General features: G+C 36.8%; 1 protein-coding gene and 1 long non-coding RNA gene across 2 annotated transcripts in view; both read right to left on the bottom strand.

Moving 5' to 3' along the window:
* Nucleotides 1-14,635, bottom strand: part of EPM2A (EPM2A glucan phosphatase, laforin) — a 67,328-nt gene that overhangs the window by 37,389 nt on the left and 15,304 nt on the right. The window lies entirely within an intron of this gene.
* LOC115295881 overlaps nucleotides 1,009-14,635 on the bottom strand; it is a 23,374-nt gene continuing 9,747 nt past the window's right edge. The window contains exons 2-3 of the long non-coding RNA XR_003910616.1: nucleotides 2,269-2,321; nucleotides 1,009-1,229 (exon numbers count right to left, since the gene is read on the bottom strand). This is a non-coding gene — a long non-coding RNA (uncharacterized LOC115295881). The remainder of the gene's footprint in view (nucleotides 1,230-2,268; nucleotides 2,322-14,635) is intronic.

The following is a 14,635-nucleotide window of genomic DNA, read 5'->3' on the forward strand; positions in this document are numbered from 1 at the left end:
AAAGTTATTTCAGGACCAGGAAGCAAAAACCAAAAAATAATTAACTTTCTATGTACTGAGAATTTTGATTGCGGGAAACAGAAAAGGTTTTGATCTGCCATATTCAGAGTTCAACAAAAATTCCCAGTTGCCTTAAGAGCTTTACAAAGTCTATCAAGCTCATTACCATCTGACCTAGATTCCAACTCTCTTCTTTATTTCCCAAGCATGGGAAGGTATGAGTAATCTGCTTACTGATACCACTTCCTGGTGACTCAAAGTTTAAAGCGAAGCAGAGAAGTTAGCTTACAGTTTGATAACTAACGAGTGGGTTGCTAATATTGAACACAATTTCTGCTTAGTTTGAGTCTCCTGTGCCAATAGAATGATTTTCTAAAGTTCCTAGAGTTTTGGGCAAGCTTCCTGTTTCCAGAATCCCTTGCTATACTTGTATAATATTAGACTCTTGCCACCAGTGATTGGATCTTGTTTATAAGTCTGTTTCCTGCTCTACCCTATCAGCTCCTTGAGGATAACGTTCTTACTTACTTTTGTGAGTTGCTTTGGCTCGGCCCAAGACTCTATGGCCTGTCTGGTTTATTTGGTTTGGTTGTGTGTGTCTGAGCATACATGTGTGCACATGCACATAAGCAAACACATACATGCCATGTTGACACTAAAGCAAGTCTGGAATTTAGGAAGTTCTGGAAACCTGCTGTTACAAACAGCAATATTTTATTATGAAATGAAAACAGGCCTGGTCTTCCTAATGGTTTATTACCATTATAGTCTATCATATAGTATACATTTAAGTTCCTAAACATCTATTATTATACATCTTAGAAACTTCCCAAAGTAGCTAGAGAAGTGCAAAAAAGGGAAAACCAGTCCATGAACTGTTTAGTGATTTTGGACTATTTAGTCAGCACCCAGTGATTGAAATAGGTTACAAGAATACAGCATAAACAAGATACAGTTCTTAACATCAAAAAACTTCCAAAACATAGATACTAGTCCTCTAAAATAATATTGAAGAGATAGAAGTCATCATTTATTTTCAAGTTTATAAGCAAAATTGCTTTAAAGATAGTAACTTAAAATCTGAAGAACACAATTTGCAAGAAATATGATACTCGTTGAAGATGTTGCTCCTTAGGCTTCAGATCTTTGTAAATCTTTTTAAAAGAGGATTTCTTCAGGGATTGGCATACGCAAAAATCTTCTGGTTGGTATGTCTATTGAAAATGGTTCTGATGAAACAAAAAACTACTTTTAAAAAAAGGAAAAGAAAAGAACATTGACATTTACTAATTCAAAAGTTGGTTTTGAAGTCACAAATAAAAAATGCATCTCATTAAAATTTACTATGTCATAAATCAGGAAACAAGCTTAGTCCTTAGTGTTGGGAAGGTGTTTTTAAGAGTTGCTACTGCTGGATATCTTTAGGGGTTTGACCCAAAAATGCAGTCTGAGGGCACAGCTAAAACCTGTTTTTCCTGCAATAATTGAAAAGGAAATGTCAGAGCAAATCCAGACATCTACTAGTATGCAGAAAGGTAGGGAAGTCTTCAGCTAAGGTGTTAGATTTCAAAAGTCTATGAAGGTGATAAAAATGAAGCCACAGAAGGGCACCTGGGTGACTCAGTCAGTTAAGCTTCCGACTTGGGCTCAGGTCATGATCTCGCGGTCCATGGGTTTGAGCCCAGCCTCGGGCTCTGTGCTGACAGCTCAAAGCCTGGAGCCTGCCTCAGACTCTGTGTCTCCACTCTCTGCCCCTCCTCTGCTCACACTCTACCTTTCTCTCTCAAAAATAAATATTTAAGAAAAAAATTTTTTAAACATTTAAAAATGAAGCCATAGGAAACACAACAAATTCTGCTACAAAAATCTCAAAAAGGGACTAATTTGGCCATGTTCATGTAGCCAAATACACTTCTAAAGAAGCATATACATAGTAAACATAGGAGTCTTCTTCCTCATCTCTTAGTTTTCATTTCTGATAGTGAGTATTTTCACCATATTTTTTAGTACGGGAGAGCATAATACTTGGACAATCATCCTTAAGACCAAGGGTCCTGTGCTTGAGTTCCAGTGCTGTAACTTAGAGGCTACATAGTGTGGTTAACAGATTTAACTTCTCTATGGTTTAAGGTCTTCATCATCAAAATGTGGATGTTAATGCCCATATTATAAAGGGTTGGAAGAATAAAATGAATTAGTGCGGGTAGTTACACTACATAATACTCCGTAGGCAGGAGCTGCTCAGTAAAATTTTATTTACTTTCTTACCTGCAATGTTGGTTTTTTCTACTGTTTTCAAGTGTTTTCCTGCTACTCGTGGTCTATAAAAAATACACAAGCATCTCAGCATCTTGTAGTTCCAGTTATGATACCAATTTTGAACATTTAAAAATGAATTCATTTCCAGGAAAAAAGGCAGCATTGACACAGGCTTCCAAAATCTGCCTCCCAAAACACAACTAATCAGAGTGAACGTAGTGAAGAATATACCACCAGGTCTGCAACGAATAGAAGAGACCAGCACTATACTACCAGCCTCAGGAAATGGTCAAAATGTAAAAGCCGGGAACCAAGTCAAAAGAATCAGCATATTACTGTATCTCGTTTAAGCCTGGCGACAGTCTATTAAAGTTGTACTGCTACCTTTACCTTAAGATCATACACACCAGTCAAGTAACGTACCCCCAGTCCTCCTGCTAGGAGGGACAAAGCTGGAATTCAAACCTTGGAGGCCAACTCAGAGTATGTGTTTTTTGTTTGTTTGTTTGTTTTTTGCTTTTTAATATTTTTATTTCAAGTGGGCTCCACACCCAGCGTGGCGCTTGAACTGACCCTGAGGTCAGGAGTCACGTGCTCTACTGACTGAACCAGCCAGGCACCCCTCAGAGCCAGATACTTTTAATGACCACATTACATGAGCAGAAATTAATTTTAAAATACAATGAAAAAAATCTGCCCACACTTTTTAGGCACATACATATGTACCTTGAATTCATATCAGCTGGATAGATACCCGTCTAAGATAACAAGGCTTCCTTCACCCCTACTGATTGGTTGGTGATGATGAGTTTTCTGATAGCCTGCTGTCCTGGCTAGGATTGACTCAAGACACTAGTCGGACTGAGTCCTATAGAGGACATGTGCCACACAAGACCATCCGGGTTCTATGACTTGCTAGAACTCTTAGGACTCAGCATACAGTGGTACTCACAGCTGAGATTTCTTGCAATGAAAGAACAGCCAGCAAAATCCGGAAAGGGAAAAAGTTCTTGGGAGAAGTTTTGATTAAACCTGTTGCAAGATTCAAAGAGTCCCCTCCCAGGATGTGCTTAATTCGTAAGCAGCAAGTGGTGACAATAAATACTAAGTGTTATCTACCAGAGTGGTTCATTAGAGACACTGCCAATGCTTTTTACTCTGGGCTGCTATGTAGGCACTACCTGAGTAGCATGTGCCAAAATTCTGGGCTCCAAGAAGGAAGGCAAGTATTAGGCATAAATACATTCTTCGCATATTTTAGGCAAAGTGAGCCACCATTATTAGTTAGGGAAAGTTTTCAACTGGTACAGGGAACCATTTACTAGCCAAATTCCCAGAAAACACCAGAAGGGCCAATCTTGCAAGGAGGCTTTCCTAAGAACAGGCAATCTTAGGCGGCTCAACTTTGTTCTGCACAGTGAGCAAGGAACACTCAACAACCTGGATCTGAGTTTCCTTCCATGACCCTGGAACACTGCCCCTATAACATTCTACAATTCTTTATTTCTCGTTTTCTTATAATTTAGATTTCTTCACCTTTCTATACGCCCACCTGCCCACTCATCCATTGAAATTTGTACTTATAATTAGTTACTTCCAAAAAGGATCCCCTCTGAATTGCTAACAACACACAAGCAGACTCTCTGGCACTCTGGAAAATCCAAGAGGGAGAATGCATCGTGTCTGATGGTGGCCAAGCTATGACTTTTGTAGCGATTCAGTTGTTCTCTCCTCCACCCACCCTGTGGCATCACACAAGACCTACTTATGAGTTTCCAAAGTTTTGGGTAAGTTCTAGATGGCAAATACTAATGATCCAATAAGGTTCATGAACTTTATCATTCAATCCATGCATATAACCACCAGTTATATGCAGGGAATTATGTTGAGAGCAGCCAATAAATGTGAAAAACTAAATTCAGACATATCCTGAACTGAAGGAGTATATTAAATTTAATAAATAGCTTTCCCATAAAAGAAGTGGTCAGTAAGCATACATAAGCAAAGGGTAGAAATACAGGCAAGGCTGGAATACAACAGTGGATGAAAGAGATACAGTGTTACACCACACTAACACTACACTCATTACCAGAGAAGGATTCATGGGAGAAGGGACCTGGTCAATACCAGGATATGTCAGTCCGATGACATGATGTCATAGGATGGAAAACAGTTGACATGGTTACAGAGTTATTATCAAAGGAGTCATATGAAGCATTTCCTGACCCAGCGTGACTTTATTTTCTTATTCACAAAATGCCATGCACAGTATTTGATGTCTCAAAAAAAATTCCTGTTCTACAAAGTTCTTCATCCAGCAACATGAAATTTTCCCAATTTTATAAATAAAAATGGATACAATTCAATATTGCACTGATAGGGGTAATATATCCTCTTGGGTCTTATGTTTATTTCCTTATTTATTAGGAAATGCTAGAAGTTTTTCCACGTCTACTAATAAAGCAGGATTCATTTTAAAGAATGTCTGTAATAGATCTAGAATCAAGAATAAAATTGATGAGTGATAAATTACAATAAACAAAAGAATACACTCCGTTTTTTTTTGTTGTTGTTGTTGGTGGTGGTGGTGTTTTTTGTTGTTGTTGGTTTTATTTTTGGGGTTTTTTGTTTGGTTCTGTTGGTTTTGCTTTGCTGGTTTTTGTTTGTTTTTATGGAAGCTATACTTCCTATCTGACAAGATTTATCCTCATCATTAGGATATATTTAATTTTTCTTTCTGACCTTTGCTTTTTCTCATTTACATTCTTCTCTATTCCTTTTCTTCTGTTTGCCCCTTCTCCCCCTATGCTAGCTTCTCTTAAACACTTGATCCATAATCAGGGATCTGAGTCTCAACATAAGCGGCATTTTTGTAAGAACTTGTTTGGTCAGCTGGGTTCCGAGGCTGCCACAGAGCAGGTTTTTATTAGAAGTTTAGGAACACGAAGCAGCCTTTTGTTGAGATTTTCAAATTCATTTTCAGGACTATTTTCATGTTCTAATCAAAAGACTGTCATTTCACTCTTAAAACATCTGAAGATTTACAATCTCCGTGTCCAGAGTCTGCTGCGTTCAGACATCTGGGCACACAGGTAATGCATGTCATTGGCATTGGACTACCCTTTAACTTTCTCCAAAATTGATTGTACCAAATTCCTACCTGCTTCGTGTATCCTAAAACTGTGTTTGTTTCCTCAACTGTCTGCTTCATTTCCTTTATTTTTCTCAGTACCTTAGCTACCTTTATGTACAGTCTGTTTTTACTATTTTGATTTTCCAAACAAACAAACAAAAATCTATTTGCATTAGCACAAAAGCAGCCCAAGACAAACAACCTTAAATAAATTGAAGAAATTAGTCAAGTCAACAAGATGAAATACTTTAAGCCAAAGATGGATAATAAATACTGCATCTGTCCCAAGCATGCGGTCATATTTTACTCTTCTCTTTATTTTGCATTTTATTTATAGATATGTTCCATTAAACGACTGACCTGCTCTGCACTCTACAGCATTTTAAAATTTTACAGCCTTCTTATTTGTCATGAAGATCTGTAGTTTGGAGTCACTATTTACAACACAATAGATGAATTTTGCTCCTAAACTCATTATTTCTCCTTATTACAATTTCTAGAACTCTCAAAGTTTTAATCATATCTAGTTGTTTCTTACTTTTATTTCTAAAAGAAATCCTGGCAGATGCCTTTCCTATTCTTTTCACTTAAAGTACAACTAGAAGATCTTCTTTCAGTCTTATTCTGTGATAGCAAAGTTCACTGAATCCCAGATGACAGTTGTGTTGTTTCCATTAAAATTCAATTCTTATTTAAGAACAAAAAAATTTTCTCTGGGATGACACACACATTATAAAGCTATTTCAAAAACATAAATATATAGAAAATTTTATTTTGCCTTTTATAAGTTAAAGTAGTGAAAAGCTCTAACAGCCTTCTAAATTCAAAATCCAGATATGGTTTTGATATTTTTATGAAATATCTTGCCAATAGATTGAGACCTTAATTTAATTTTTAGTCTCCATTGTTCTACAGTATTTAGAAATATTTTCCAGATGTTTCTGGGTTTAGATATTTTTCCCTATCCAAGCTCCAGAAAGATTTTTCGGACTGCTGTAGTGGAAGAAAATATTTATTTTTCCTACTACCCTTCTAGGTCCTCTGGCTGGGGCTCTACAAATTAGGCTGACAAAAGGCAGATGCACAAGAGAAAAGCATGCAAATTTGTATTAATATATAACTTTGTATATTTAATATGATATAACATTTAATATGTTTTTCATGACATAGAAGCCTTCAAAAGGAAATGAGGACCTAAAGAAGAGTTTAACTGGAGCATTTTTATGCTAGGTTTGATGAAGGATGGAAAGTTGTGGGAAAATATCATGGGCCAAAAAGATATGAGCTGTGGGTAGTAAAATGGGAGAAACTTAACAAGGCCTGTGCATTTGGAGCCTTCTCAGTCTATAGGGATAAGGAAGCTCCTTTCCTCCAGGGGTAAGGAAGGTGCCTCTCACACAAGGGTCTCAGTATCTGCTTTGGGAGGAGGTCAGAAAGTCCTTTATATACGTGCTATTTCTCAAATTCTTTCAGCCTAAAATATTCAATATCCCACAGTGCCATCCATATTTTGGGACAATGTGTTCTAAAGTCCATCACTGTGAAGTTGGATATGCTTGAAGAATAAACAACAGAAGAGGCCTAACTCAATCAGAGTCCCAAAAGCAGTGTGATGTAGTATCACTCACTTGACTTACAAACTAAAAAAATAATTAATAGAGGTAATTTCTTAGAATTCATAACATCTTGGACCACAGGTCTACTATAAATCTTTAAAGTATATATCAACCCAAAAAATTACAATGCCAACAACTATATTTCTATATGGTGTCTAAAATTATTACCCAATCAAGCCCTTTATATACATCAAAGTACGCTTTGCATGCACAGAGCAAGTGGGGGTGGGGAAGGGAAGTCAGGTAAAGTACTATATGAATCATATGCTCTAGAGTTACGCAAGGACATGGTCCTCTACCCAATCCTCTATGAAGCTTTATTTTTTAATAATGATAAGAATCTAAAGCACAATTTTAAGACAGTTTTTTTCTTTACCCAGAAGACATTTTCTCTAACTCAACAATGTAATTATTGAAAAGATTTTATTTGGATGAGAAAAAAGAATGTAAGGTAAATAACATTTGCACTGATTTCCTTAATTCATAAAATGTTAAATACCATCAACTCTCCCTTGACTTAAAAAATTAAGTTCTTGTAAGCCAAGTCATATTTTATTTTTTTCAGTTTGTTTATTTATTTATTTGAGAGAGAGAGAGAGAGAGAGAAGGAGAGGGCATGAGTAGGGGAGGGGCAGAGAGAGAAGTCGAGAGACAATCCCATGTGGCCTTGAAACCAAGAGCCTTGAGATCATGACCTGAGCTGAAACCAAGAGTTGGACACTTAACTGACCAAGCCACCCAGGCACCCTCAAGTCACATTTCAAATGTAGAGATTTTAACAGGAATTCAAGACGTTACTTCACTTAGGGCCACTTAAAGAAAATCAGCTGAAAAATTACAGAGAAGTAAAAGTAACTTAATTGGGTTAATATTTCCACAGAAATACATATTTTATTTATCTCTACTATAGAGCTATTGGCTTCTGAAGGAGAGACACAAGATCATGTTTAACATTGTTTCCTTATGTCTAGCTTCTAGCAAAAAAAAAAAAAAAAAAAAAGGTGCTTAAAAAGTAGTTGAATGCATGAATGGAACAAAAACAGACCAAAGTCACCTGATTACCCATATGAAGAACAGGATATAGAAAATGTTTTAAATACGTGATTAAATATGGACTTCAATCCCATATTGTGTGTGGCCAGTTAATAGAGCATCAAGAAGAAAATGAAAAAAAACCAAACAAACCAGGAAGGATGTTAAATAGGAGGAGACAGAGGAAGGATAGGAAACAAACTGGGAAACAGAGGCACAGCAGAAGAGACCGTGGAAGGCAGAGTGAGTGGGGAGCAGGAGAGAAGCAGACTGGAAACACAGAAGATGGAAGAGAAATAGAAAAGGTGGCAAAAACCAAGGGCAAGATCTGATCAAAAATGGTGCATTCGAATGTCAAGTTTTATAAATGCCATCGCACAATCCGCAGTTCCCCCAAGCACGAAGCTTAAACTTCTCATTACTCATCTTTGAAATGTGAAATAGCTGGTTCATTATTGTTTATAGTTTTAAGAAATTTTTTTCTTTCTTTATTTGTCCCAGTCATAGTGACAGTGACCAGAACATAAACGTCCCTCGGGATATTATTAATTCAGCCCAGGGACTCACCAGGCCCCTCAGCTCTGTCCTTAGAATGTTTATCCCTCTAAATATAATGACATCCCTTCACAAAGTGAAGAACACTTCTGTGATATAAATAAATGCCATGTAGCTTCATTATTATTTAAGTACAAAATTTTTAACAGCACATAACAATACAGGGTATGTTATGCCCAGATTTTAATATCGCCCCCAAAAAACCAGAAACCGCCAGGGAGACCGAGTCACGCTTGCAAAAGCAAAGGGCTTTATTACGGGTTTAGGCTCGCCGGGGCCTAAACTCAGGCTCACAGACTTTACTGGCGTGGTGGATCCACGCTGAGAGCGAGCCCCGAACAAAGGTGGGGCAGGGCTTTTATGGGCTTGGGAAGGGGGAGTTACAGGAAATTGTGACACAGGCACAGTGATCCAATCATTATTACGCAATATTATTGACAGCAGGTTTATCCAATTACAACATTTAGAGTGTTAACCAATCACAGAGTAGACCCAGGACCCAGGACCCTCACTAGGGTGTAACTAGCCTTAGGCAATAACTGATTACCTATAGCTTCTATTTCCAGGCCCGCCCTTAGGAATGCTAAGGGTATTACAAGGGTGGTCTCTCTTGCCTCGGGCAATGTGTAACCGCCTAATAGTTCTGGAGAAACTGACCTTTAGACCTAGTTTAGAGGGGAAACTTAAAGCCTGTCATGGTGTCTGTTAGGTTCAGACTCGTGTTCTTACAGGTACATGGTATAGAATCAAAATGACACTTCTAAATTCAGCATTTTAGGTTTGTTTTTTTTCAAGTAGGGAATGATGTTAAGCTCGTGAGAAAGATATTTTGAAACTTGGTGTTCTGATGTTCGGATCTATTTCTATAATCAACCACATGAATTTCCAATTTCTGTGATACCATTTTTATCACCCTTTTTATTCTGCCCTGACTTAACAATATCTGAGTTGAATATCCCCAATTAAAGAACAGCTCCCCAAACCCGAGCAACTGTAAATAGTGATCATTCTGGCTGAGGACCATTGATTAAACCATTAAGAATGCTTCTTTCTCTTTCACCAAATCCCTGGGCTTTGTTTTCTTTGAAAAGATCTGAAGTAGTAAAATCTCCTAGTCATGGCTGTGAACAATGAGACCCACAAAGTCCTACTCCCAAACCCCTAGTAACAGCAGAAACAACAGATTATTCAGAGTGAATTTTCAAAGGACAGAGCATGCTTCAGAAGGAAATGGGATGGAAAAAATAATCCACGTTACCACCTAAAATCCCAGAAAAACTGAACGAAAAGTAGCAGCGTCACCCACACCCACACAAAAGTCAATATTCCTTCTTCCTTCCCACTATCTTCTACTGTCCTTCCTTCTTTTTTCTTCTTTTCTAATTTTTCTAGGCTATCCCTAAACAGACAAGTAGCTTTACAGATATGGATAAACTTCACTTTGCACTACAAAATGCTCCTCATGAGGTGTGTAAACCTATGATCTTTATAACAAACTAACCATGCTTCCCATCCATTTGTCACTTTTGAGATGTTTAAGTTTTACTCCTGACTGATTATTAATTTTAACTTTAGGTTTCTCTTCCCTCCTAAAACCAGCCCCCCCCAAATGTCTAGAAATAAACCCTTAAATCCTTGGAGAGATCACCATTTAAACAAATTTTCTGGTGACTTCCTATTGAATACAAATATGCCTCTTTGATCTCCGGGACTTCATATACTCATCAACTATAAAACTTAGCATGAGGAATCAGACCTCAGTAATTAAGCTGGAGTGCAGTACAAAAACAATGTAACATAGTTTATACTGGGGAGATCCTCTCATAAAATGCCTTCCTCTAAAACCAATACGTCTATTCATAACGGCAAGTGCAATAAACATTCTGAGGAAAGGGTGTAGCAATGGAAATGCCAGAGACTAACCTAAGAAGATTAATAGCAATTGGTCGAGAAAAACAAAACAGGCCTAACAAAGGGATCTTATGGAAGCAAGCACTGTTGGGATAGGATTTGCAATCTAGGCAACTGGGGAATGAGACCAGCAACCGGTACAAACAGTTCAAGTTTATAAGGTGGGAAAGGATCAGCAAGTGAGTTAACTACAAGGCAAATAGCTGAATAAATAATGCGTTTCAAAAAAAAATGGCATGAAGGTGCGGGGAGAAAGGAAAAGGTTTCAGGTTCTCATAATTAATTGAACTTAATCGAGATTTATGCAGACTATATAAACTGTAAATTCGATTAGAAAAAGTAAGTAGGCTCTTTTGGTCATTTGTTTGTATTCAGAAATGTATTTTGATCAAAAGTTGGCAGTAAAATACTCTGGTACAAGAAACGGCTCTTCTTCTCTGACGGGGAGAAAAGAGGCACGTGGAGGAGAATCTGGTAGTGAGGTCAGCTGTACATAGCTCTGGTTTTCCCTGTGCCCTCTAGGACGGGAGAGGATGCTTTGTAAGAGTCCTTTCCTCTCACACTCAGAAGGAGCGAAGGGTTATAGGGCATCATGACGGTTTTACTAGCCCAGTACAATCTTGTGCAACATCTAAAATTTGCTCTCATTACCCTCGGTCCAGGAGTAGTACTGCCACTCGGTCAAATACAAGTGGTCCGTGAGTAGAAAACAACCCTTTCATTATAAAGGGAAAGCCTTTACAAGTACATGCTGTGTGTGTGTGTGTGTGTGTGTGTGTGTTGATACACCTTGTATTTTTTCAGAGTAATGTTTACAATGCTAATCAATTCAGTTAATATGTTTATTGCTATTGATTCACTTACCAAGAACAATAAATCTACATAACATTCAAAGAAAAAACTTCAAAGGACTTAGGAAAAGAAGGATGAGAAAGGTATTTTATAACTTATCAAAGCATGAAAATGAAGATTTCATTTTTCAAAAAAAAAAAAGGTTTGTGAACAGAAAAGTCAAAATAGAGTTAATGATATGAAAACAGCCAGCAGCAAAACTGATCCTCATGTACAGTAACATGCATTGTCACTATTTCTGAACTGATCCCTCTTCATGGGTTTGATAATCCTTCTGTTCAGCAAAGATGAGGCTATGATCTGAGGAACTCATCAGTTATGGTCATAATCAATGATTGCCAACTTGATCTAAATAGCCCAACCCTCTGAAAACAAGACAAAATTCCCTGATGTATTCACTGATTCAAATATAAATACATTCACTGGTCTTCCCGAAGTGGACCTTCCATAATGGCTAAGCATAAAAAATTTAATTCTATCCCTGGAAAACATGTTATATAATCCCCAACCTAGCAAGACTCTATTTTAATGTGCTACATAGATTCCATTCTGATCAGGCTAGAGTCATACAGAAAACCATAGAAAAAGGCTATCTCCTCTTGTCAAAAATATTCTGTGTGTCTCCTGTATTCATTTATTATGAAAGAATAACTCCTCTTTGGTTGTCATGGCCACTACATATTGAAATTGGGAGAGTCTTGTAAAAATTAAAATTCATGAGTCAGTACATTTACATTCCATTAGTTATCCAGTCTATATATCTCATTCAAAGCCAAAATTCCTCTCTTATTACTGTCATTTGATGACCTTGCTTCCTATTTCTCTATGAAAACAGAAGTAATGAAAAACTGAACTTCTACGGTTCTCACTATCGCACTGACCTACCTGTGCCCATGCCCAAATCCTCTGCCTTCCCCCCATGGCCTTAGATGAACAGTTTGTTCTGGATTCAGTTCACTGCTGCTTACACAAGGATTTTGCTCCTACAACTCTCCTTTTTCTTAATCATTAATTTTTCTCAACTCTATGGGATGTTCTTAAACATTAAATGTTCTATACTAGGACCCATTTTCTAAACTACCCTCCACTACGCTATTTATCCTTAAGTCTCTGCTCTCTTTGGCAGTAAAAATCTGTATTTGTAAAATAAAATTTTTACATTTTACCCATATAATAACTTAGGGATCCAATTTGCTTAATTTATATGATAGACTATTCCCTCTTTTTTACTAAGATTTGGACACAACCTGAGATCTGGTAACCAAGTTTCCTCCTTCAATCAAGCTTCTCTCTCATTCACTTTGTGACCAAGACATTTCAATCATAATTTAAATAACAATGCTGTTGATATTCTAAGCAGCACAGAATCTAGCTACTTTTTTTATACTTGTATGATTCCACAATAGCACACCAGCAAAAACGTATTTCTCCACAGATCTTTTAAAAGACTCCTAAGAAATGAGAATTAAGAGGTACGTTTGCATTACTACCATACTACCACGAGAATGCTATTATCTGCCACTAATATTTTTGGATATGATACTGAAAATAAATCATCCGAATATAATTATATATATAATATATCATCTACTTTATTTAACATATCTAAATGTTTCATATAAAATATATTTTAATCAAATGCAAAAGAAGATATTCATCAATCTGCCTTATAAAATATGCAACTTTATTTATAGAAAAAAAAGAAATTCTTTGAGGAATCTCACACATTCAGTTAATACTCAATAAAAATCATCGCCTAATCCAAAGAATTTAACAGGAAGAAGGATTATGCTGTTTTCTTCTCCGAGGATGAACAATTATAATCTTGGCATCAATGTTCAAAAAAATCTCAAATCATTCAATCAGATATAAATGCCAACTGAAATGAGATTCTTCCTCTAACCAATGATATCTTGAATGTGAACTACAGAAGTGGAACAATGTGACTAATTCCTGCTGCACACAAAATTTTGTAGCTATTCTTTATTTACTCCAAAAGAGATTTCTTGTCAAAATTTGATTATAAATCTAGCAATGTAAAAATATTACAGAAGTATATACATACTTACTAAGGCTTATTTGTATACTGGCTATAAAATATGTGTATTTCCAAATACAGCTTCTGGAATTGGACTGAATCTACATCCTTGGCTACAAAAATCAGAGAAAATACCATCTAGAGGCAGCACTATGTTGCAGGCATTTGGTCCCTGGATCTAAAACCCAAGAAGCACATATAGAATGTAGTTATTGGGGGCGCCTGGGTGGCTCAGTTGGTTAAGTGTCCGACTTCAGCTCAGGTCGTGATCTTACTGCTCATGGGTTCAAGCCCCATGTAAGGCTCTGTGCTGACAGCTCAGAGCCTGGAGCCTGCTTCAGATTCTGTGTCTCCTTCTCTCTCTACCCTCCCCTACTTGCGTTCTGTCTCTATTAAAAATGAATAAGTGTTTTTAAAAAAGTTAAAAAAAAAAAAAGAATGTAGTCATTGTTCAGCCAATGTGACATACTGGCAAAATGTTGCGTAAGTCTTAGTTTTGTAAATTAATTTTAATGCTTGATTATTTCCAGAACTGTCTTTAATAGTCATTAAATTCAACCAGCTCACTTTGCTAATCAGGAAACTGAAATCCAGAATTGTTACAGGATTGTGCTAAGGTTACCCAGTAATAAATGAAAGAGCTGGGCTGGTACCCAAATTCCTTACTCTCTCTCCAAAGTAATTAATTCCATTCATTTTTAGAAAATGTGTAAATACAACAGGATTTGTAAATGTGCAAAATTATTGTTCTATCAAGTTTAAAACAATTTTGAGTTTTGAAAATTAGTGTATATCTTTTCTTTATAAGCCAAAGGGGCTACAAAGTAAAAGCAGGCTTTCATAATATATTTTATGAACTAGAACTTTTTTTAAAAAAGTTTATATGCTTTTTAAGCATATAAAATATGACTTTCATGAAGCCTAATTTATGTCTTTTGAAATATGTTTATTTAGCAACAAGCCTTTTCAAGATACAGAAATTATAATCCCTTTCCACTAAAACCTCATTAAATTAGTTATCTGTCTTCAACAAAAATTTGTTCTTTGGCATTAAAACACAATCTACTGGGGCACCTGGGTGGCTCAGTTGGTTGAGTGTCAGACTCTTGATTTTGGCTCAGGTCATGATCCCAGGGTTATGGGATTGAGGCCTGTGTCAGGCTCCATGCTGAGTGTGGAACCTGCTTAAAGTCTTCCTCTTTCTCTCTCTCTGCCCTTCTAGCCTACTGCCGCCTCCCC

This window comes from Suricata suricatta, chromosome 7 (genome assembly GCF_006229205.1).
Source record: "Suricata suricatta isolate VVHF042 chromosome 7, meerkat_22Aug2017_6uvM2_HiC, whole genome shotgun sequence".
NCBI classification, from domain to species: Eukaryota; Metazoa; Chordata; class Mammalia; order Carnivora; family Herpestidae; genus Suricata; species Suricata suricatta.